This window comes from Podarcis tiliguerta (assembly GCF_965153285.1).
Source record: "Podarcis tiliguerta genome assembly, chromosome: 3".
Lineage (NCBI taxonomy): Eukaryota > Metazoa > Chordata > Lepidosauria > Squamata > Lacertidae > Podarcis > Podarcis tiliguerta.
This window is the reverse complement of record NC_139536.1, coordinates 24,453,999-24,477,748: the sequence shown is the minus strand read 5'-3', so window position 1 is coordinate 24,477,748 and position 23,750 is coordinate 24,453,999. Positions and strand designations below refer to the sequence as shown.

The window sequence follows — 23,750 nt, the reverse complement described above, 5'->3', positions numbered from 1 at the left end:
CACTTGCTGGCTCAGGTTTCCCCGCCTCCTGCAGGGAGCAGCAAATCACATGAGCAGGAGCAGGCAAAAATCTTGATGCAGGGAAAACTCTGAAGGTAGCCGTTGCCTCTACATGGCTCCATCCTTATATCAGATATCATGATATTGCAGTGTTTAGCTGGCTGGGGGATATACCATGATGTTGAAAACCAGAGATTGCCCAGCTTTAGTGTGGTGGAGCCTCCCTCCCAACACTGGCATTTTATGGGGCTGGGATAGGGGAGCATAATGGTGGGGTGAGTGTGGTGCAAATGCACTGGCAGAGCAGTAGCTACAGTGATGCTCTCCAACACCACCCCATCACTCAAGCTACTACCTGCCCATAGCCTTCATGATTAAAGGCACCATGCAAGAGGAAGAGCTTCTGTCTTACGAGCATTTGGAACCTTTTGGTTTTTTGCTGTACAGTGGTACCTCGGGTTAAGAACTTAATTCATTCTGGAGGTCCGTTCTTAACCTGAAGCACCACTTTAGCTAATGGGGCCTCCTGCTGCCGTGCCGCCGGAGCACAATTTCTGTTCTCATCCTGAAGCAAAGTTCTTAACCCGAGGTACTATTTCTGGGTTAGCAGAGTCTGTAACCTGAAGCGTGTGTAACCTGAAGCATCTGTAACCCGAGGTACCACTGTATTGAAGTAGATTCCAAACTAAGTAACTGTACAAATGAAATAATTTTGACTTGCGCAATGAGATTTCCCCTCCTCTCCTCCCCCTGTGCATGCTATGCACCATACCCAGATCTGCCTCGGAGGGTTAGGGAAACCCCAGAACAGATTGCGGTGTGTTTGCATTGGGAATCTCATTGCACAAGCAGAAGATGTTGGTTAAGCACTGGAATAGGTGTGCTGTGTTGGAGGACTGGGTATGGGCCATCATCTACCCCTCCCCTTTGGGGTATTCTGTTAAAGGAATCCGGTGGTTGTGGATCCTGTCCGATGCCCTGCTGGTGGCTAGGGCCATGGCATGACCCCCGGTGACGTCATGGGGAAGCTTCCAGTTGTATTTGCATCAACAAGCTCCTCCCACTGGTTGTTAACCCTGAAATGACTCCCTGCTGAGCAGGGTGGAGCCATGTATTGCTGTTTTATCCAATGCCTAAGCCAATACTACTCATATGCTGTAACCAATAAAATTGTGGCCTTATTTTGCCCATTAACCTAAAATAATGTGTCTTATTATAATCCTTTGTGGGCAGCAGGTCCTCAATTCACAAGCTGAATTTGCTTCATGTGACTCTGGATTCAACCCTCGTGGTTCTCATGTGAAATGCAGGACAACAGGCCTGAACGGTCTGCACAGCTGCCTTGGGTTAGTTAGCATGCTGGTCACATTGGAAAACTCCAGTCTTAACCATTCAGTTACGGACATTTCAGGAAACCTGTTCAGCAATTTGATCTTATGGAGCATCTTGTTCAAATGGCCCATTTTAGCTTTGAAAGGAAGCTTTCTGCCTAATATAGGGCAATAAGAATGATTATGTTTCTCCCTGATTAAAGGTACAATCACAGATCAAGGAAGAACTATTTTGGTGAGAACTGACAGAGCAAAGACTTCAAAGTGATTTCTTTGCCGTTTCTAACGTTATTAATAGGGTCGATATAGGCAAATGTATACAGAGAAAAATAGAGATGAAGGGTATTGAAGATGAAAGAGAAGCATTTAGGTGAATTAAGGGTGAAAAGGGGATATGTTTTAAGAGTAATTTATGCAATTAAAGATGCCAAAATACCAAGTTTGGTCAAAGAAGAAGGGGGTGTCTGAATAAAACAGCTGAGAAGAGAACATGAAACTTGTGCTAGATTGATGGAAAGAAAAAAATAATTTATTTTTTTGGCAGTTCTAATTTCCTTGCCAGTAGGTGGCAGACTAGTCAATGCTATTGTTATATGCAAAATTTGTCAGGTCACACAGGGGATTCCCCCCCCCCCCCAGCCCCAGTACAACAATTCTTTAACAACCAACTCTCTCCCTCTCTGTGTATATGTTTTTCATATGGCTTTTGTGTAATGGAGTTTCAAGTATCCTTGAAACTTACAGAACAAACAGTTTCCCAAACATAATTTCAGAGCAGCAAAAAAAGAGAAGTACTTCAAATCTGAACTTTCATCATATCAGGCATTTAACAAACTAATCAGGCCAAGGCTAATGAAACAGAGAGGAGGAGGAGGAGGGAGACAGAGAGAAAAGCAGCTTATTATCCAGCCCCCTGGTTTAAACTAATGAAAACCTAATTGGTCCTCTAGAATGTGGCCATTGTTATCAGAAGCTGGAAGGTTTTGCCAATTGTAGAGGAACATTTTCACAGTAAAGTCCCAGAAAATGAGATTTCAGAAACCCAAATGTTAAGTCACACACACACACACACCCCACTTTGGAAAGGGAAATACAATATTTTCAAAGAATTCATTCAACTTGAATCCATTGCCATTTTTTATTCACAGCACTTAGTAAATGGATAATCCCTGTGCAACATCTGAACACTATAGAGTTTTCAGCTAAATATGGAACAGTTCCTATTGTTTTTATTGAAAAGCATTGTGTTTGCTATAACGCTGTATAGTATTTCTGCAGATTAATCTGCTGTGAGTCATTTAAACAAGAGAGAGCCATCACCTGGAACTATAGTCAACAAATGCTGAACATTTGTGAACCTGCCCTTCCATAAATGCATTTGTTCTCTAGTCTAATTTATGATCGGAACAAATAAACAAATAGTCAGGCTTTAAGACTGAGGCCCCCTCTCCCACCAATGGTCAGTTCTGAGTTTCAACTTTTGCCATTTATCTATGGTGCCATCTGAGTGTCTACTTTCTAGCCTGCTATTTCTGGAAGTGTTCAATGTTCTGCTTAGAACCAATCTGCCATTCAAGCTGTCAGCAGGTGTTTTTGCTGAATACATCCGCAGGAGCCTTATGATCTAGCTCCCTTGTGAATACCAAAAACAAAATTTGAATGCATCGTGATGACTGGCAGCCATAGAACACCGAGAGTATCATTTTGATCGGACCAGGGAGCCCTTCCTGAATAAAAGTCTGCAGAAGATGACTATATAAGTGATGGCTGGGAAGAAACCATGTCATGGCTCCAGGCATGTAGAATTTGGTCTTTACAAAGCAAAGAACACCCTGCCCCAAAGTACTCTTTGGGATTGTGTTAAGCCAACCTTGTTGGTGCTGGTTGTTCTCCCTCTCAAAATACTAGGGACATCCAGTGAAGCTGAATGTGGGAAGATTTGGGGTGGGCATAAGGAAGTAATTCACATAGCACATAGGTAAACCATAGAATTCACTCGCACAAGACGTAGCAATGAGCACTGCTGAAATATACTCAGAGTTGCAAAGTGATTTCATGCTCTTTATTCAGCTCATGGTGGTGAGGAGGAATGAATGAAAGTCCCCTCAAAGTATCTGCCTTATATACATTATTTACACAATGGGCTGCACATGATTGGCTAATTCCGGAATTCTACTGTAAGCCAATCAGGTTGTGGATTCACTTCTATTTGGAGCATGATTGGGTGGTTCCTGCCAACCAATCATACTGCTGCATTGTTCTAGGACCAATCAGACTGCTGCCTTTTGGATCCTATTGTTCTAGGACCAATCAGACTGCTGCAGTTTGGATCCTATTCAACTCTGTACATAACAACTGCTTTGGCTGGCTTTGAAAGAGGATCAGATAAATTCATGGAGGGTAGAGCTCTACCTGCCACAATGCCTTTGTTTTGCTATCACTGTTGGAGGCATTGTGCCTCTGAATACCAGTTACTGGAAATCATAAGCGGGGAAATGAAAGGTCTTGCTTGCAGGCTTCCCACAAGCATCTGGTTGGCCACTGTGAGAACAAAATGGTGGACTAGATGGACCTTTGGTCAGATCCAGCAGGGCTCTTCATATGTTTAAAGGTGTTGGCCATAGTAAAGAGATACTGTTTGGACTCCATCTCAGGGAGCCAAATGTGCTGGGCCAGCACTAATCACCCAAAAGCATGCACTACTATGTTTGGGGTTGCCTTGATGTTTTGCGCATGGGACAGGTTTATAAGAGTGGCTTGACAACGGGTTCCTATAAAAAGGTATTCATCTAATATTGTATTCTTGACCATCCATTCTGGACAAATAATTGGGACAAAAATTTTCAGAATAGATGTCTAATCTTCTGAGTCTAGGGCTGGATCGACACTGACCTTTTTAATATTATTAGAACGACATTAGATATATCGTTCTAAAATGTCACAGGGCATACTGGTAAATTAAAAAAAGTTTCTTACTTTGTCTTGTCCGTAACAATGCACTTCCCATTTTGCCAGTTCCTGGTTGTTCTGCATTACCTCTGGTGTCACATTTTAGTAACGCATTATTAACGTTACAAGCAAAACGTAATTTGTCCATCTGTGTTAATTCCTTAACCCTTCCTTAACATGATAAACCATGAGGGTAGATCTGTCCTAGGTTAAATCAGCAAATAGTGCAGTTCAGGATGAACAGAGGTTTCCAGATTAGGTAAGCATTAAAAAATGGCATGCAAAGAACTCTGGCCTAATGGTGCTGATTCAGTCCCATATCTCCTTGTCAGAGCTCCACACTCTTATCTTGGATGGATTTCAGATGAGGCCACAAGGAATACTCCAGGAATCTATGTACAGTGGTGCCTTGGGTTACAGACGCTTCAGGTTACATACACTTCAGGTTACAGACTCCGCTAACCCAGAAATAGTGCTTAAGGTTAAGAACTTTGCTTCAGGATGAGAACAGAAATTGTGCTCCGGCAGCGCGGCGGCGGCAGCAGCAGCAGGAGGCCCCATTAGCTAAAGTGGTTCTTCAGGTTAAGAACAGTTTGAGGTTAAGAACGGACCTCCGGAACGAATTAAGTACTTAACCCGAGGTACCACTGTACACCATACTGGTCCAGGAATAGACAGGTCCAGGAATCCATGTACACCATACTGCTTCACAAAAACTCCATATCAGGAGTTGGGAAGGTTAGACCCAGAGGCCTATGCTCCACCCTTAGCCACACCCTTTCTCTCCAGGCCACACCCCTCACTGGCCTTGCTCCACACCTTACTTGAATGTTTTTGCCTGGCTGGAATGTATTATTGAAGAATCTTACTAGTCTGGATGGGGCATAGAGTGATGTGCATGTAGAAACTAGCTTACTGTGCAGGCAAAATTTGCATTCATTGGTCTGCTTGCTTCGGTCTTTGGCCCTGCCCGCTCCTGGCATGTGGCCCCTGAAAGATTGTCCAGGAGGGAATGTGACCCTGGGCTGAAAAGGGTTCCTCATCCCTGCTCTGTATCATGTGCCCCATTGTCCTTACATTTGGACCACAGCTGTCTCTGATGCATCCTTGGAGGAGTGTATATATTTATGGGAGGAAAGAGCCATTTCACACCTCTGCAGGTGACTGAAAGATCCAGTTAGGCAGAAGTAATTAGGCAACAGGAGAACCAAATAAATCTCTGTATTAGTTGGAAGGCAGATAATTACTTCTGCAACCTGCAGTGATCTGAGGAGTTACACTTCTATCTTTATTTTTAACCAGCAGCTTCAAAACAAAAATAAAGCAAATTCAAAGTTGGAAAGAAGGCATAATGTCATTTTGCAGTGATGTCTTTGAAATCATTAGATGATGGGAGAGGGATTATTTTAGCTTGCTAATTATGTTGCAAAACTAATCGAGACAGTCTTACTTTCCCCCAAGTTCAATTGTGAGGACATTGTAGCTGTAGATAATTGGTGAGTGGGCATGTCGTAGCAATGATGGATGGGCTTTTTGAATTAAATGAATATTTCCTCTCTTCTTTCTAATGATAGGGAATTTTACTGCAGTTAAGGGGGGGGGGAGGCTCTCTTTTTTCTGTTGCCGCTCCATCAGCTTTTATCATTTGCTGCTTCCAGCCATCATGAACATCAAACACATCTGAGAGCAACAGCCGGCTCTACCATGTGGCAGGGTGAAATAAGTTGCTTCAGGTGAATTTGGGAGGGATAATTGAAGGCATGGAGGACTGGTGTAGTAAGGTTTGAATGGTGTAGTGAGACTTTGTAAAGTATTTCCTCCAACAAAGGAAGAGGGAAGGCCATTTGGGGCTGTGGTCCATGCAACAAAATGTCTTGAACAAGCACTTTTGAGAGCAGAATTATATGTCTGGAAGGTGTTTTCTCCCTCTCTCATTATCATCTTCTTCTTCTTTGGCGATCACTTGTAGCCAGGTAAGATTGTCTTCCATGAACACAGTCTTAACCGTGAGTCCACAAGTGACTGTGGAGGCCAATTCTGGATCCACGCGTCCTTCCACAGTAGGCACATAGGTTTCTGGGCGGAAGTTGAATCTCGGTGAGGGTTTGCCAAATGTGCCTTCCTCTTAGCGTGTTTCTCCCTTTCGTTCTGAGTTTCACCCTCCCTTCAGATGTGAAGGAAATAAGCAGCTATCCTATCTTGAAAAGACATCTGAAGGCAGACCTGTTTAGGGAAGTTTTTAATGTTTAATGCTATACTGTTTTTAACACTTGATTGGGAGCTGCCCAGAGTGGCTGGGGAAACTCAGCCAGATGGGTGGGGTATAAATAATAAATTATTATTATTATTATTATTATTATTATTATTATTATTATTATTATTATCAGCATCTTCAAAACCCATGACACCTTTGGTAAAGGCTGTTCTCTGATTGGAGCAGTTGCAGGCCAGTATTTCCCAATTGCCAGCGTTTATACTACATTTTTTTAGCTTTGTCTTGAGAGAGTCTTTAAGCCTCTTTTGTTGACCACCAGCATTACACAAAATTTATAACGGAGAGTGACTCATTCCCTGATCAAGCAGTTATCTGTTGCATCCTGTCCTGGTGAATGAATTGTGCACTCTCCCCTTAAGCACAGCCCAACTTCCAGGTTCCCAGGCTGATTCAATAAGGAGTCAGTGCTTAGAGTGAACACAAGCATTATTTCCATTCAGCCGCCCAGCCATGAGCACAAGTAGAAGCATAATGCGCTCCAGATAGGGGAGGCAGTTCAGGCCTAAAGAATGAAAGGGCTTTGACACATCGTGATGGGAGCGTGCGTAGAGCCATTGCCCCTGAAGCCCTAGCCTTTTCTCTTGCCTGGCATGCAGCTTTTGGACTGCACAGAAGGTGCGCTATCCTGCCTGTTGTGATAAACTATTAGAGAGTAATGGCAATTTCCAAATTCTATAAATAGGAAGGCAGAATGCCATCTTTGCTTTCGTTGCCAACAGACCTAAAACTGGGAAATAGGTAGTGAAGACAGCCGAAAATCCTAAAGGATACGTTTGGTTACATAGTTCATGTCATATATATATATAAGAGCTGACTAGTTTTCTTTTGAAGGAGCAATTTGATAGAAACTTTGGGGGAGGAGAACTCACCGCCAGAGGAGTTGGTGATTCAACAGACTGGATATTTCTTGCAAATTATTTTTAGGGGCCAAGATTCTGACTTCCAAAGGTTACATTAAAAAAACCCAACAGGTTAAAAAATTTTTTTTTTAATCCAGTGGGATTTTTTCATTTCTGACTTCAACCAAGATTACTCTATACTTAAATATACAGGGACTATAAGTTAATTCCCCTGAGAGATTTTTTTCTCATTATTCAGGCTTCAATTAATGCTATCTGCTGTCTTAGATGACAGATTTGTAGAGACACTTTATGATCTGTGGCATTGTGTTTGTGGCACAGGTGACATTGATGATTTACAGGAGGTTTTAGCCGGTTTGCTGCTGAATAACTAAGGTTGTACGGATGAGTTTCTGCATCAGTTACTGTGAGTAGAGTGACCATGTAACATATCCCGCCTCCTTGCAAAGGGAAAGTGTGGTGTTGTCCAAAAAGAGAAGAAAGGAGCTAGAGAACTAGAGAGCAGGGCAAAAAGCAGAACAGATCAATTTATACATTTTACACCCTTAACTGGGCTAATAAAGTACAAGAGTTGCAGCTGCGACCCACTGAACCCCCATGATAAATAATGGTGATGTTGGTAGGTTTAGAATTAGGATTATTGGGGCATTCTTTAAGAAGGTTTTTCTGATGTGGGTGGTGCTGTTAGTCATGCCATGCTCGGCCTCATTAAAAACAGAAGCTGACATCTATCACCACTCAGAGCCAAGACCTTGGCAAATGCAAGTGTTATGGCAAAGGAGCAGCAGGTGTTTTGCTTACAGCCATTGCCACCTGTCTGTTTGATACAGAGGACAGGTAGGGTTGAAAGCTGCCACTTGATTCTGGTTCAGCGCCGGAGAACTGGCTTTTCTGTTGACCTTTCCTCGTTGTCAGGTGTAGTCATTAGACTTGTTAGAAAGCTTGTCAGTCTGTCTCTTTGCTGCTACTTATCATCTGCTGTCAATTGAATCAGCAGTGCTGTGGCACGCCATCACGAAGGGCTGAAAGAGCCTAGGCCCATGACTTTGATTTGAGGTACAGCTCCTGGAAGGAAGCAAATTTTGATAGATCGCACAGGGTGCCTTAGCTATGAGAAGTCTTGTGGCATTTTCCTCCATACAATTATTGTGCCCTGCTGATTAGCACCGCAAAGTGTGAAAAGTGTGAAAATTCATTTATAATGAGTGCTTCATAAAAGTTGTGGCAAGGTAGCATGATGTAGGTTCCTGGTACAATGGCACTAGCATGATAATAATGGGAGGTATTCAATCTATGTTATTGTAGCCTAAATCTTTGCCATTGTCTTTCTTGCGGGCTACAGGGCTGGGATAATTGAGTTCTTAGCTCAGTAACCTTGAGGCTTGTTGGATCAATAGGCTGTTAGTGCTAGTTTGAGCAATATCATACAGGGCAACCAAAGCAGTTTTTGTGCCACAACTGGGCCCAAACCCCAATTGAAAGGGATCCAGAAAACCACTTTCTTCCAAAAGCACCTGAATCTGGTCTGCGACCACTCAATCCAGAACCTTGCTCAGGAACGGGAGATTAGCAACTGGCTGGTAGTTAGCTAGGTTCTCTGAATCCAAGGTATTCCATGGTATTAACTCCTTTATGCATCGATTAGACTTAAGCATGTTGGTTATATGAGGCTGGTTATCCCACACTCAGCATCACCATCAATTCTGTCGCCTCTCTGCTCTGCCTGGGCTAGTGGCTCCAAGCAAGATAAAGGTAAAAGGTAAAGGTACCCCTGCCCGTACGGGCCAGTCGTGTCCGACTCTAGGGTTGTGCGCCCATCTCACTTAAGAGGCCGGGGGCCAGCGCTGTCCGCAGACACTTCCGGGTCACGTGGCCAGCGTGACAAAGCTGCTCTGGCGAGCCAGCGCAGCACACGGAAACGCCGTTTACCTTCCCGCTATAAAGCGGTACCTATCTATCTACTTGCACTTAAGAGTGCTTTCGAACTGCTAGGTGGGCAGGAGCTGGGACCGAAAGACGGGAGCTCACCCCGCCGCGGGGATTCGAACCGCCGACCATGCGATCGGCAAGTCCTAGGCACTGAGGTTTTACCCACAGCGCCACCCGCGTCCCTCCTTCCAAGCAAGATGGATGGTAGAATAGGACAATCCATTTCCATAAGCTATTCAGATCTCATCCTTGGTGCTGCAGTTGCCAACGATGCTTATGCTGGGGTTATATTTCCCCTAAAAAATAAAAATAAACACTCTCTCTGGTTAATTAAAAACCAGATGAAGATGTCAGGTCTTCCAACTGTGTGAAAGAGTATTTTCTTTTGCCTCTCCTGATTCTTCCAACATACAGTTTCACTGAATGAAGCTGAGTTCAGTATTAAGAAAGTCAGAAAGAACTTCTCCCTATTCAATTGTACGTTTGTGAATGAAACAGGTATTCCCAAGATAAAATAAGTAATAGCATTAACTCACCCTCCCAAAATCAAGTGCAGATATGTTTTATGCTGTGAACTGCTCTAAGATCTATTGATGAAAGGCAGTATACAAATTTAATAAATAAATAAAATTTAAGAATAACATTTCCCTGGAACTTCTTGCCTTCAGGGAGTTTGCTCTGTCAACAACAAAGAACTCTGAATACCTGGTGATGACTAAAATTGGTTTTTTCCTCTTGATTTTTTCCTGCAAATGTTGATGTTAAGATGTGCTATATCTCTTAACCTCTTTAAAATATCCTGATTTGGATTCTGAAGAACCAAGAAGCTCTTTTACGCAGAATAAACTGAGCAGATGTTCTGCCACCCAACTCTAATTTATCTCAAATACCCATATCTGCATCTATTCATGGGTCATCTTGTTCTGTGTTGCAAGCATCAGATGATGTTATGACCTTGCATATATCATGATTATCTTGCATATTAATGGCTCTTTATGCTGGTTTGTGCACAGCTTGCTTATGGATGATATGCAGGTTGAACTTTGCCCATCAGAAATCTTTAAATGAGAATTAGTGCAGAAATGCAGAACAGTGAAGTGATTAAGCCACAGAGACTGAAATTAAGGGCCAGGTTTTTAAGGCTGCCCGCTGTACACGTTTCACAGTAATGGTAGATAACAGGAGTCATGTTCAATTTGCTTCCCTACAAGGGAAATGTGATGCTGATAATAAAGCCATTTCATACATTTTCACGTTCTAACGTTAAATGCTCAAACTGATGTTTAATAAATACTTAATAGAAAAACACTAGCCAGGGACCAGCTTCTCTCACACAAATCTACTTATCCCCTGAGGTCAACTGAACAGGTTTAAGTGCAGTCTCCCTTCTTTTCATGCAGGAGGATAATTTTGGCCCAGGCGCAAATGAGCCCACAGACTTTCCCAGCTAAAAGGGTCTTTATCACAAGTGCTCACTTGTTAAGGTTTTGAGTCTTGCTTTCAATGTATCTGTTGCTTCTGTGTTTTTAACACTTATAAGCTATGTGAATCACTTATAAGCTTGTGAATCACCTTTAAAACACTGTATTATTATTATTATTATTATTATTGTTATTATTCCCCACCCATCTGGTTGGGTTTCCCAAGCCATTCTAGGCGGCTTCCAGCAGAATATAAAAAACATAATAAAACGTCGAACGTTAAAAACTTTCCAATACAGGGCTGCCTTCAGATGTCTTCTAAAAAATGTGTAGTTCTTTATCTCCTTGACATCTGATGGGATGGCGTTCCACAGGGAGGGTGCTACCGCCGAGAAGGCCCTCTGCCTGGTTCCCTGTAACTTGGCTTCTTGCAGTGAGGGAACCACCAGAAGACCCTCGGAGCTGGACCTCAATGTCTGGGCTGAATGATGGGGGTGGAGATGCTCCTTCAGGTATACTGGACCTCAGTGGTGGTGGTGATGATTAGATCTAAACAGCCATGACTTGCAGACTCCATGGGAATGCCTGCACTGTGAGTCTCATACCACAAAATGTAAAGTGGAAAGGGACCCTGGATTTAAGTTCTGGCACTTTTATATATAGTGCAAGATGGATTTGTCTTGTCTAGGCGGCACGCCGAATATTTCAAACGGGAGCAGTGATTAATGTATGATTTGTCAGGGGCTCAGATTGTTGTTTTGCCAGAGACGCCTCATAATTACTAGCTTTCTTCAAGAGATGCTTGGCTACCAGACAATGCTGGCGGCCCTGGAAATGGAAGACGGCGCGAAATTGACATTGCAGTTAATATTGACAGAAAACACTGGGCAAGAACAGTCCGCATGGGATTGTCATAGGAGAGGACTTCATAATGGTAAAGCACATTGCAAAGTGCTACAAGTCCAATAAAGGGGCTGGGGAGAGATTTAGCAGATTAACTTTTTGGTGGTGGTTGGTAATACAATTCTTCCCCTGCTCTTAAAATCCCCACTTCAAATATACATCTCCTTGACATTAAAAAATCTTTACTACACTCCTTTTATTTTTAATGCATTTAACTCATTTTGCAGTTTTAATATGGAAACTTAATGTTTGCAATCAATTTCCAGCTTCTAAATTGCCTTCATTTATCCTGACATTGAAGCTGGCAATATTTGCTTTCTTTACAGCGCTCGTTCATCATGGCTTCTGCCACAATTTTAAGGGAAGGTGCAGGGAAACTCTTGTTAATTAAAAAACGAAGCCTGTGAAATGGTTGGGTCATGCGGACTTACTTGAAAGAAGTGTGGGCAGAGTTAAAACAGAAAGGTGAACCCACAGAGCAGTCTTCCCCAAGCTGGATTTTATTTCCCACCATCCAGGTGCTAGCAAAATCACATCAAAAGCAGAGAGGGAAAAGAAATTCTGGCAACACTTTACTGAGGAAACTGAACAAAGTTTGAAATTTGTGGGAAAAGGAACAGAGAGGTTTTCTCCCCCCCCCCACCTTGCACATAGCAGGCGAGCATTCAACCAAACATACAGAGGAAAATTCCCTCAGAACCACACAGCCAATCAGAGCACATGTCCCACCTCCCTTCATCTCTCTCTTGGCTGTTTGACTTCAATACTAACACACTTGATCCTTAAGCTGTACCATGATCTCTGTTGTTGCACTCCCAACACCCTCAACACTGATCATGCTGCATGGGGTTGACAGAGGGTGCAGTCCAACAAACAAAAACTTCAGGGGGGGGGGACTTCAGACACATGAGGTGCAAACAAGAGAGAGAGAGCACAACTCCCTGAGTGCAGAAATTTGTCAAAACAATATTAGCAACAGAAACGAACCTTCTAGAATCTTCTAGAATTTTCCAGCACTTTCCAGTTTCTGCCCTCAAAGACTTTAGCCATGTCATGGTGGGCAGGATGAGGATTACGCTGTGTGCCAAGACTGGAGTAGCTAGCAGTGGTTGGGGAAGTCTGGCGCTGAGGAGGGAAAAGATCTTTTCTCTCCGGGTCTGCCCTAAGCATAGCTGTCAATGTTTTCCTTTTTTAAAGGGAAATTCCGTTATTCTGAATAGGATTCCTCGCAAGAAAAGGGAAAAGTTGACAGCTATGGCCCTAAGCTCTCAAAGCTCCTGGTTTGATGTCAAATGCTTCCTTGTCTTTGGCTTTCTCTTATTATTGCCAGGTTGGCTGGTTGCCACTAAAAACAAATATTATCTGCGACATGATCTTGGATAAGGCCACTCTCAAGATTTGTGTTGCCAAGGGCTGGCTGCGTGATGCCAGAAGGCCTCTTTTTGCCTCAGATGGTTCCAGCCAAATTCTCAGGATTAGGTCAGCAACAGGCCAGGAGACAGAAACCCTTTTCTTACAATCAGAGCATGTAGCGTGAACATGCATTGGAAGCGCCCCCTCCAATCTCAGGTACACTCATTCCACTGTCAGTGATGCCCCTATCTGTAGTAGTAGTTGCATGAGTAAAAGGTAAAGGGACCCCTGACCATTAGGTTCAGACCTGGCCAACTCTCGGGTTGTGGTGCTCATCTTGCTTTACTGGCCGAGGGAGCCAGTGTACAGCTTCCGGGTCATGTGGCCAGCATGACTAAGCTGCTTCTGACGAACAACAGCAGTGCACGGAAACGCCATTTGCCTTCCTGCCAGAGCGGTACCTATTTATCTACTTTGACGTGCTTTTGAACTGCTAGGTTGGCAGGAGCAGGGACCGAGCAATGGGAGCTCACTCCGTCGCAGGGATTCGAACCGCTGACCTTCTGATCGGCAAGTCCTAGGCTCTGTGGTTTAACCCACAGTGCCACCCGCGGCCCTAGTTCTATGAGTAGGTAATAATAATAATGTGCTATGCAATGTTTTGGTGAATTGGTTTTATTCCTCTGTTTGTTTAGACTAGGGCCCTTTGGCTTAATGTGGCTCATGAACCCCTCACACCTCCTTTAATTCCCCCTCCTCCTTGCAGTATCCCTCCTCCAACGACTGCTGTTCCATGCTTCTTTAAATCCAGAGATTCCCTGTGCTTTGAAAATCTGAATGGGAGAGCTATGCCAAGGCCCTGGAAGTTGTTTTCTGGTGTTCTTTTTCAAAAATCGCATTGCGTTTTATGCTTGTGAGTGTCCCAAACCACCAGGGGTACCCGGTGGCAAGTCCCCCCGACGTACACAATCCCACAGCAGATGCTAGCGCATAGTCCAGCAGCCTAATAAGCCCAGCGTCAAAAGTCCAGCCGGGTTCCCACCTCTGCAGCCAATCCAGGTGTCAAGGCAGCTGGAGGTCAATCCTGCACAAGCACAGCCACAAAGAGAATCCCACAGCTCCTCCCAGAGCTAGCTTGCCCCACCTGGCCAGCTAGTGAGCTGGGCTGTGGACCCTTGCCTGCCTCAGCCTCCTAGAGCGTACCTCCCACTACTCCTTTTGCCACAGAGCCCACTGTGTTCAGGGAGATGAGGACACCTCTGGCTCTGGTGATAGTCCTGTTGCTCTCGTTCCTGAGCACTGACCCCCACCCCTTCAGCGTCCTCCATCGTCCTGTGAGTGCTTTTTTGTGATAATAATATTTATTAGTTTTCAATTACAATAATCCAATAACAGCCTCATAACAATCCCAAATTACAATCACTAATACCAGTCATTCAGATGCCAAATTATATAATTTAGGTGGCCCCTCGCATGCTAGAATTGATGGTTTGAGGATTTACTTTATTTCTGCATTCCAAAATCTTATTAATTTCAATTACCCTCCTGACAAAATAACAATCCCTTATACAACAACTGCAATTTTAACAACTTCCATTCATATCAACACATTAAATGATTTATAAATCTACAGGTGAAACATCCAAACTTGTTCTTCCTGTGTGTGGAAATTATTCTGTCCATGATGTTTCTTCCTGTCCTTGTAAAATATTATGTCTATCTTTTCCCGGTAAGGTGCCCAACCTCCTTTGCCGTACCAAACAGTGGTTAATAAAATCAGTTATTTGCTTGCGCATACCTAGTGCTAGGAACAAATGTTAGGACTAGGAACAGTCTACGTAACAGATTTATTTGAGTGGTGTTGAGTTCCTTTTGAGCATATTGTCGTAGAAGACCTGAACATCAAGACTTCACCTTACCAGATTTACCTTAGATATTCATGGCTATGCTACTGTGGTGTTGGATCTGTAATGTGGGCTTGTAAGCACATCGGTTTGTTTTGTTTGTTTAATATGCCCAAGTGGCTTCTAAGTGGTTTAGCTTCAGATTTGCCTTGGGGGAAATTCAAAATTGCTCTTTGCTATGAAGCTTAGCCTTTCTACAGGCCCCAGTTGACACTGCTTTCAGGGGATTTAGGCAGCCGTGTCGAACAGTCCCTGTTTTAGTGAAACTAAACCTCTTGGATGGTAGAACCCGTAAGTTGCTATAACAACTAAAATAGCAGCAATCTCTCCAAAGCACACAGCATCTCCCACAAGGGTCATACAGGTCTTTCTCAGCTGGAATAAGTCATGGGGAGCAATCTAAAAACCAGCTGGGTGCCTCCCCTGGCTGGCAAACCTAGCAACTTTCATCCTGTTTCCTTGCCAGCAAGAGGTACGATCAAGGACAGTCTACCTTCTCTCAATATTTTTCCATGATAACACCTGCTTTTAAAGAGCTGGCATCCCTCAAAGGCTTCCCAGAGTAGATTGGGCCGCATCTGGCCCCCAGGCCTTAGGTTGCTTACCCCTGGCCTAAGCTTTCTCACGCCCTTCCTTATACTATATTTTTTGCTCTATAAGACTCACTTTTCCCCTCCTAAAAAGTAAGGGAAAATGTGTGTGCGTCTTATGGAGCAAATGCAGGCTGCGCAGCTATTCCAGAAGCCAGAACAGCAAGAGGGATTGCTGCTTTCACTGCGCAGCGATCCCTCTTGCTGTTCTGCCTTCTGAGATTCAGAATATTTTTTTTCTTGTTTTCCTCCTCCAAAAACTAGGTGCGTCTTGTGGTCTGGTGCGTCTTATAGAGAGAAAAATACGGTAATTTCTGAGCCCAGCTTTGATTCTTGAGCCAAGGCTGTAACATACTGTATTTATGGAGCAAGATGTCCTTCCTTCATTCGCCCTCCATCAGACCTGAATTATTACACACAGTCCATTTACAAATTGCCTGATTCTGCTAAGGGTTGTAATTGCTTTCACAAATAATAATCAATCTGCGCAGGAGTCAGTACGTCTTTTTCTCTCTCTTATTATGCAATCGCGGGTTTTGTGCAAATCGACGAAATGATATTGAGTCTCAGGCATCGCCTTTCCAAATGAGATCTCTCGGCTGGGCAACAGTGATACAACAGAACAATCGCTTTGTTTATTTGTCTTTCTTGTAAGCTGCCACACTGCACAGATGCATTATGCTACGATGAGGGGGTGGGTTGGAAATAAAACGTATTTGGATTGTAGTTCTATCAAAAGCAGTATGTTTTGAAACATATTGTAGAGCAGGCTTGTCCAACTTGAAGTAGGCTGTAATCTACGATCCAATATAAATGCTGGCAGTGTTCTACCACCCAGGGTTGGGTGCAGGGTGGGTGGGTGGTCGCGTGCTGCCTGCTTCCCCCCACATGGCAGGGATGGATGATGGGCACTGACAGGGTAGGGGTGGGTGTGTTTGCAGCGTTAAAACAGCCCCTCCTGCTGAGAGGAGCTCAAGACGAGGCGGTGGCTGCTCAGATACGTCTTCAGTAGAGGGCAGGTGGTGTTCAACCAGAATTCGTCCCAGGATCAACTGGTCGATCGTGATTGACTCATTGGACATGTCTGTTGTAGAGAAAGCCCAACCTATTTCCCCCATACATAAGGCTGGAAACTTCAGCTGGTACAGAATGCGGTTTGCTTGGTGCTTTCTGAACAGAAATGAGTGTCCAGGGCTCAGGCAACAAGGAGATGATAGCAAAGGTTATATGATGCAGATGTCCTGGAGGCGGGAAACTATTTGCCCCTTCCGTGTTCCCACAGATGCTCATAATTGACTTCACCTGAACCCTCACTAAAGATGCATAGCCCCCAAGTCCCCCTTGAGTGAAATCAACAGGGCAGTTCTTTCAGACTGCGAATCTCCATGTGTGAATCAAAGGAGCCGCAGAAGTACATTGAAACCCCTGCTCCTATGACAAATTGCTGGGTCAGAATGATATTAATGCTTTTGCAAAGTATGAAAAGTTTTGGGATGAAATGCTGTGGGCAGTGGCACTTAACAGTGAATTGAAACACAATGGCATTTTGGGTTTTGTTTAAAACATCATTGAATAAAGTGACTCACAGTCAGTAAACCCTATCCAGCTGTTAAACATCCATTAACGTCACAGGTTTTTTCAAGTTTGGCCAAAGACTACCACTATAACCCGTTGAGAACTGTCAGCAGTCAGGCAAGCCACGTGCAGCGAGTCTGGATGCCGACTGCATTCAGATCTGACTTCTGAAGGTTAGAAATGGCAGAAAGAGGTTGGCGTTCGCATGCTCCGCTTCACTGAAACAGCAACGTGAAGACAGCTGCAGGCAAGGAGCTTTCGAGAAGAAGCAGCTCTATAAAACATCTCCCGATTTCAAGGCTTGATGCCTTGTACAGTATGTCTCCAAGGCAAACGTCTCGAAGTGCAGATAAACAGTATCTGCACCGAGGAGCAAGTTTCTTTACAGTAGAATGACAGGTGGAGACCTGCAACAAAATGTTGCAGCGTATTAGCAGCTGTCAAAAGGAGCGCTCCAATTCTCATAGGGGAGAGGGATGTTTTAGGAGGAGACTTTTCCCCAGCTGTGCTATGAAGCGCTGGCAGTTAACTCAAAGCTGAGTATCGGGGTAGGGAAGGGATTTGATCTATTTTGCATTTAAATACAAGCATACCAAATCCGTACTTTCTGAAACAATACACAAACCAAAACATAGCTTCAAAATACGCCTTCAAATTTCACACCTCCAAAATTTTCTGATTTGATTCTCCAACCAACAAATGTGCACACAAATGCAAATACTACGTGGAAGTTGTGTGCATGAACATGCATGTATTAGTGAAAAGTAATGTGCAATTACTTTAGTAATTAGTGAAAAGGGACGTGGGTGGCACTGTGGGTTAAACCACAGAGCCTAGGACTTGCCGATCAGAAGGTCTGCAGTTCGAATCCCCACTACGGGGTGAGCTCCGGTTGCTCGGTCCCTGCTCCTGCCAACCTAGCAGTGTGAAAGCACGTCAAAGTGCAAGTAGATTAATAGGTACCGCTCCGGCGGGAAGGTAAACGGCGTTTCCGTGCGCTGCTCTGGTTCTCCAGAAGCGGCTCAGTCATGCTGGCCACATGACCTGGAAGCTGTACGCCGGCTCCCTCTGCCAATAAAGCGAGATGAGTGCCGCAACCCCAGAGTCGGTCACGACTGGACCCAGTGGTCAGGGGTCCCTTTACCTTTAATGTGCAAAAATGCATTATGTTGAGGACAGTTGTTTGTAAAAATATGAACGTTGGGCAAAATTGAATATCAAAATGAATATGTTAGGAAAAATGCACACTAAAATGTTGATTTTCACAAGGACTTTTTTTTTAAAAAAAAGCACATCTGAGGGTGAAGGCACAAGACAGGAGTTGATCATCATGTGAGCTGCGCACAGGTGGACTGAAGCGAGCTGCTGACCAGTTCTGTGGAGACTCCTTTTATTGAGACACATATGCAAGCTAGGCAGATACATTTTGGGCTGTGACCTTTACACATCTTCCGTCCCGAGATCGTGGGGTGGTACAAAGTTATTTTGGCACCTGTTTCCACAGCGTCATTTCCCCCTTGCACAGTGTATGACGAAGGAGACAAAAGGTCTCAGGGACAAAGGTTACAGACAGGACACCACTGACTGCTAAGACCGCAAAAGGTCAGACCGAGGGACAGTGGCGTAGCGTGGGTTGTCAGCACCCAGGGCAAGGCAAGTAATTTGCGCCCACTAACCCGTGGATTTGCGCCCCCTAACCCTATCCCCCAGATGTTGCGCCCGGTGCGGCCGGCCCCCCCTGCACCCCCACGCTACGCCACTGCCGAGGGAACGATGTACCAGACAGCTGTGGCTGAGGGGGGGGATGTACCCCGCACCCCAGGGTCACACGTGCAGGCAGACTGTGGCTGCTTGCTGGTGGGGAGTGTGCTCCCTCCGGACCCCACTCCTCACTCCACGATATCCCTACACACATCCATAATTTTTGATTTACTGGGCAGAGCATTTAAGTTCACCATTGGTCTTGGTAGCCTTTGGTTAGGAGCCAGAACACCTCCTGGAAAGAAAATCACCAGCCTCTGATTCGGCATAATTCAAGCAGCTTTCTATTGATTATGCAGGTTTACAGCAAGTCGTTGAAACTGACTATCGAGCTGGTGAAAGGTCAGCGGAGGAAGTAAAGGAATGTTTGTCAGCAGTTTCAAGTACAGAGAACAATGCATTCTTAAATCCCACTGAAATCAGCAGGGATTGCTGGCAGATTATCTTTGATTATCTTTGGGCAGGCGTTGCCTGGTGGTTAATATGTCAGAGTGAAGTTTGATTGGTTTCTTAAAGAATATTTTTAATACCAGTTGCTGGTATCCTGGTTAGCACCATGACCACAGTGCATAGAAAGGGAATTTTAACCTTTCCCACCTCCCCTGCTCCATCCTAATCTCATGATCACAATGAAAATCACTTCTCTCAGAAGAGAAGCTGCCATTAACATAAATTAGAGTTTCTAAGCCAGAGAGTAGCTAGGGACGATTTATTATTATTATTTATTTATTGCTAGAATAATGGAAAGAGTTAACACTTTCCCACCAAACCCTGGTCCTGTTCCTGTCAGGACCCCAGGCCACTGGCATTTAAAGTATAGAGGAAAATGTACATGAAACTTGATGTGGTGCATTTAGTGCTGTGCTTAGTTTGGGCCTTAGGCCTTGTCTACATTTCCACTGGGTCCGAGAGGTTTTCTGCTTGTCCCTTACTTTCTAGCCACGGATCTGAGAAGTTTTTTGTTTGTCCTGCCATTTCCCTCAGAAAAAAAACACACCACTGTTTACTGCTGAATCAGAACAAATGTCAATCCACAGAAAAACCAATTAATGTTTGTTCCAGTTCAGCAGCAAACAGCAGATTTTCCTGAGGGAAATCGATGGGACGAGTAGAAGTGTGGCCTTAGTCTGCCATCTTAGTTTCTGATATGACCAAGGACTTGGCTACATGTTTCAACTAGGATCCAAAGAAACACACAGTTCCACACTCATAGAGGGGCTTGTGGTTCTGGGAGGGGTGGGCAAATATTCAGCTTTCCTGTCTTAAATTCAGTTCCTCCATTTTTCAACAAAGTCTTCATGCCATTTACTGTGAATTTCTCCTTTTATACCTGCTTTTGTATGCAATGCTGCCTAATATACACATTTTTTTTGCAAAGCAGTTTCCTCTCAAATAATGCATTTTTAATGTTATTTTCATTAATGTAAGTGTTTTATTACTTTAATATATCCATGTGGATTTGCCTAGTTGTAAAGAGGGCATGTCTTTTCATGGAAGTACTTCCCATGAGTTAAGGTAAAATGTTGATTTCCCATATATTACACATTCATGATGATTTGTGCTCATGATGCTATTGGGGCAGTCATACGTGGTATCACTTTTATTGCTGTTTGCACCTGCAAATGGTTTGGAAACAGTCATACTGCTTTATTTCCAATTGGTGTGGGTTTAAAAATGAGGGACAGCAGCAGCTAAAAGCCAAGGAAGCATCACTTCCTTATCTTGCAGTGTCTCAATGCTACTGCTGTCATACAATATCAGGGAGGGAAGGTTCATGATGCCAAACATCTCTTATGCCAGATGCAGCATCTCCTAAGCAGTTAACCTCTGTAGTGGAGTTTCTTGCGTGAGTGCAAGTTGTCAGATATATTTTTGCTTCATTGTTGTCACCCTTCAGTCCTGGGATTTATAGCTGTCACTGACCAGAGTGGGTAGCGATTGCCCTTCTAGTCCAGATGTTAAAAGGATGCTGGATGATTAGATTTCCTTTGAGATTGCCTGGGGCGCATCATATATGCATAGCAAGATGTCTGATACTCTTCAAATAAGAAAAGAATGTTCTGTTCTTGCTGCTCTTTATCGCCAACGACACTCATTGTAGCATCAAAAGAAGGCGGGGGCATTTTTATGAGCTTGGAGGGAACGGAGTGCCACTCAGTGGTTAGAGCATCTACTTTGCATGCAGAAGGTCCCAGGTTTACCCCCTGTGTCTCCATGTGTGGCTGGGAGGAAACCCTGGACAGCCTCTGCCAGTGTAGACAGGAGTGAGCAAGGTGGACCAATGTCTGCCTCAGCATAAGGCAGCATATTCCTATGTTCCTATCTATAGCATTCCTTCAATTCTGAAGCAAATCAGTGGTAACAGAATAGCACACCAGCTACTTCTGTGTATGCTCACTTACAAGGATAACATCAGGTATATGTGGGAAGAGCAGGGAATACCTGAAGCCACAGTCAGTCTGGCATGAACTATAGTTCTGCACTTCAACTGCAGGGTAGTGATCTTCACTACAGGAATAGTCTTTCAATGGTATGTCAATAAAATCATAACAACACTTGCGATATTTTGCAATGGGATTTGCCAACACTCCACAAGCAGTGTGTGGGCTAGGGGGGCTGTGGCTCCAGGTGCAAATTTATGAGGGGGTGCAACCAGGTGCCCCCCCCCAGGCTCCCTCATTGAGGCTGGAACAGCAAGGAGGCAAGCTGCATGGGGCCATTGGGACTGGGGTAGCGATAGCGCTTCCTTCTTGTGGTCAACACGTGCGCCCTTCCCCTGGGAGGGAAAGAGGAGAGCGCTGCTGCCGCCACCACCACTACCCACCAAGGACAGAGGGAGAGGAAAGTGGGAAGGCACTGCTGGAGCCACGTGTGTTGCCCAGAGCACATCGCTGCAAGGATAGGAGGGTGAGGTGACACAGTGGTGTTCCTGGCTTCACATTTCTCTGCCTTAGCTCTGCTCTCAGGTTGGGGCTAATTTGCAAGGAGAGACTCCATTGATTAGACACTGGGCTGACTCCTGCCCAGTCCACCAGGGGGTGCAACACTTGTCCTGCCCCAGGCACCGGCAACCCATACTACCTGATGTTAGAATTCCTGCTCCATGATTGCAGTCATGGGATTGTTGTCTTTCACATGACGGTATATGTTTTGACTCCACAGAGTGGGAAGTGATGAAGACAGAATGTTTGTGTTACTGTATTCCGTGAAGTGGGACTATTGTCCTTTTTTCTTTCTCTCTTTGCTGTCTGATGCTAGAGAGAGAGGGAGCCATGTTGCAGTGCTCCGTGTGTGTTTATATGTAAATAAAGTAGATTAGCCAAAATGCTGAGTTGCTGAGGTCTGTCACGCAAGGTGCACAAACCCTGCAGATCCCTAAGTGTGTTGGTGTCAGTTGGCATCAGTCGCTGTGATGTTCCGGCAGAAGAAAGCTTTTGAAGCTCCTGAATGAAAGACCAGGAGGGAGAGAACATGCCAGTTGGGCATGTGTCTCTGCCAGGGTCCTACTCAAGTGTAGGCTGAATTCCTGACACCTGTCCACAAGTACCCCTTATGACATGCCCCAGGCATAAAAGTTTGACATAGAGAAGAGGGCAGTGAGACTATGCCACTGCCCATTGAGGCTGGCATCAGAAAGATCTATCCTACACATGAGCAAGTGCTCACACAGAAGTGCCCCTTTGCAAACATTGCTTTTTATGCAGACATTGGGGGAAAGATGGGGAGACAAGCCCAAGGGATGTGACAGATTGCAGCACTCTTAATATCATGGATCAATTGCATTTCCCTGCATTGTCTGAAATCATGTCCTGCCCAAGTACCCTGCGATAGCAGTGTCAATGTTTGGTTACGGTTACTAGGAATCAAACAACACCTTTTCAGATTAATGTTGATGCAGCAGCAACTCTCATAGGTTCCAGGCTTCTTCTTCAGAGGGAGAAGTCAGGCAGCCGACAGAAAGCAATACGAGGCAGTTATCTTGTCAAAGGACCTCAGGGTTTAATACACAAGAGCTTGTTTTGTAACGGAGAAACCTGTAATCTCAAAACTCAGAAAAGGAAAGGAGAAAGGTAATCTCCTGCACCTTGAAACACTCAAATGGGGTTAGCAATTAGGAAGAGACTCATGCTTGGCCTTCAAAGTGCACATCATTCAGAGTGCTGATTCAGCAAATGAAATCCACTGAGGTGCCCTGAGCAAATATCAGTGGGAGCCCAGTTACGGTTACAATATTCAGTTCTTTTAAAAGCTGTCTGTCTGGGGTTCTCCCATTTCATCCCTAGAAAGCCCACCATGTGCAAAGAAAATGAGCACTGGAGATCTTGCAAACAGAGGAAGGCTTCCTGCAGTGGTTTACTGTAGGAAGTGGTTTGCTGTATCAAAGCAACTGGGAAGTGGGTGTGTGAAGGTTAAATGACAAGATTGATGGCTCTATTAAGGCAACTGCACACACCACGATTGTGGCAGGAAACACCAATACTATATTACAGCAAACATGCAACGTGGGCATTATATATACTTGGATTCTAAATGCATCTTTACACACCCATATGCACCCATTTAGGGAAAACACTAATGTAATTCTTGCTGAGAGAAACTGTGGTATTGTAACAGGACTTCCAGCAGCAAACACATAAGATGTGGCCATTGCAAATTCATGTGTGTGTCTGGAAAACCTGGCCCAATTAGATTTTTGATTCATTTGTGTATTGCTTAAAGGTAAAGGGACCCCTGACCATTAGGTCCAGTCGTGGCCGACTCTGGGGTTGCGGCGCTCATCTTGCTTTATTGGCTGAGGGAGCCGGCGTACAGCTTCCGGGTCATGTGGCCAGCATGACTAAGCCGCTTCTGGTGAACCAGAGCAGCACGCGGAAACACCCTTTACCTTCCTGCCACTGT

At 44.5% G+C, this 23,750-nt stretch overlaps 1 protein-coding gene across 4 annotated transcripts in view; it reads left to right on the top strand.

The window, feature by feature from the left end:
• Positions 1-23,750, top strand: part of KCNH1 (potassium voltage-gated channel subfamily H member 1) — a 236,755-nt gene that overhangs the window by 161,786 nt on the left and 51,219 nt on the right. The gene's annotated exons all lie outside the window — the stretch shown is intronic.